Raw genomic sequence first — 2,638 nt, forward strand, 5'->3', positions numbered from 1 at the left:
TTGGTCCACTAGGGTCAAGGGACATCTCTGCAGCCTTAGCAGCAGCACCTTGGTAATCAATATTATAATACGGTAATATCAGTTCAGGTCAGTTCATGTCAGTTCATGTCAGTTCATGCCAGTTCATGTCAGTTCATATCAGTTCATGTCAGTTCATATCAGTTCATGTCAGTTCATATCAGTTCATATCAGTTCATGTCAGTTCATATCAGTTCATGTCAGTTCATGTCAGTTCATATCAGTTCATGTCAGTTCATATCAGTTCATATCAGTTCATATCAGTTAATGTCAGTTCATATCAGTTCATATCAGTTCATGTCAGTTCATATGAGTTCATGTCAGTTCATATCAGTTAATGTCAGTTCATATCACTTCATATCACTTCATATCAGGTAATATCAGTTCATATCAGGTAATATCAGTTGATATCAGTTCATATCAGTTAATGTCAGTTCATATCACTTCATATCACTTCATATCAGTTCATATCAGTTCATATCAGGTAATATCAGTTCATATGAGTTCATATCAGGTAATATCAGTTCATATGAGTTCATATCAGGTAATATCAGTTCATATCAGGTAATATCAGGTAATATCAGTTCATGTCAGTTCATATCAGTTCATGTCAGTTCATATCAGTTCATGTCAGTTCATATCAGTTCATGTCAGTTCATATCAGTTAATGTCAGTTCATATCAGTTCATGTCACTTCATATCAGGTAATATCAGTTCATATCAGGTAATATCATGTAATATCAGTTCATATCAGTTCATACCAGTTCATATCAGGTAATATCAGTTCATATGAGTTCATATCAGGTAATATCAGTTCATATGAGTTCATATCAGGTAATATCAGTTCATATCAGGTAATATCAGGTAATATCAGGTAATATCAGTTAATATCAGGTAATATCAGGTAATATCAGTTCATATCAGTTCATATCAGGTCATATCAGTTCATATCAGTTCATATCAGGTAATATCAGTTCATATCAGTTCATATCAGGTAATATCGGGTCATATCAGTTCATATGAGTTCATTTCAGGTCATATCAGTTCATATCAGGTAATATCAGTTCATATCAGTTCATATCAGTTCATATCAGGTAATATCAGGTAATATCAGGTAATATCAGTTCATATCAGTTCATATCAGTTCATATCAGGTCATATCAGTTCATATGAGTTCATATCAGTTCATATCAGTTCATATCAGGTAATATCAGTTCATATGAGTTCATATCAGGTAATATCAGTTCATATCAGGTAATATCAGGTAATATCAGTTCATGTCAGTTCATATCAGTGCATGTCAGTTCATATCAGTTCATGTCAGTTCATATCAGTTCATGTCAGTTCATATCAGTTAATGTCAGTTCATATCAGTTCATGTCACTTCATATCAGGTAATATCAGTTCATATCAGGTAATATCATGTAATATCAGTTCATATCAGTTCATACCAGTTCATATCAGGTAATATCAGTTCATATGAGTTCATATCAGGTAATATCAGTTCATATGAGTTCATATCAGGTAATATCAGTTCATATCAGGTAATATCAGGTAATATCAGGTAATATCAGTTAATATCAGGTAATATCAGGTAATATCAGTTCATATCAGTTCATATCAGGTCATATCGGTTCATATCAGTTCATATCAGGTAATATCAGTTCATATCAGTTCATATCAGGTAATATCAAGTAATATCGGGTCATATCAGTTCATATGAGTTCATTTCAGGTCATATCAGTTCATATCAGGTAATATCAGTTCATATCAGTTCATATCAGTTCATATCAGGTAATATCAGGTAATATCAGGTAATATCAGTTCATATCAGTTCATATCAGTTCATATCAGGTCATATCAGTTCATATGAGTTCATATCAGTTCATATCAGTTCATATCAGGTAATATCAGTTCATATCAGTTCATATCAGGTAATATCAGTTCATATCAGTTAATATTAGAGGTGGGCATATATACATTTTTTGAATCTAGATTAATCTATAGTATCTGCAATCCTGGAGTTAATCTAGATTAATCTAGATTAAAATGGGTCATTTGAAGTGTGCCGAAGGTATTCAAGATATGTGTGTTCTACCTAGGGATGGGTATCGTTAGGATTTTATCGATACTACTACTCTTATTGATACTGCTTAACGGTTCGGTACTTTATCGACATTGCTTTATTATTTATAACTTTATAAATAAATATTATTTCTTCAGCAACAGCAGCAGCAATGTTCTTTTATATAACTTTATAAATAAATTATAAATAAATATAATAAATAAATATTATTTCTTCAGCACAGCAGCAACAATGTTTTAAATGTGTCTGAATTATAGACTTTTTATAATAAACAACACATGTAAGATAAAAAAAACTATATACACTGAATGATTAGTTGTTACCTAAAGCCCCTGGGCCCTCATTCATCAACGTGACGTAGAAAATGTTCTATTTCCATACTTAAGCACAAAATTTAGAATGTGTGCACGCACAAAAAAAACGGGATTTATCACACGTGCGTACACAGGTCCTATGCACACCTGTAATGATAAATATCACCTTGCTTCTACGCTGAGGCTCGTGCACACTTTCACGTATTTGCATACCAAAACC

This window comes from Notolepis coatsorum (genome assembly GCF_963971535.1).
Source record: "Notolepis coatsorum genome assembly, contig: SCAFFOLD_562, whole genome shotgun sequence".
In the NCBI taxonomy this organism is placed as follows: domain Eukaryota; kingdom Metazoa; phylum Chordata; class Actinopteri; order Aulopiformes; family Paralepididae; genus Notolepis; species Notolepis coatsorum.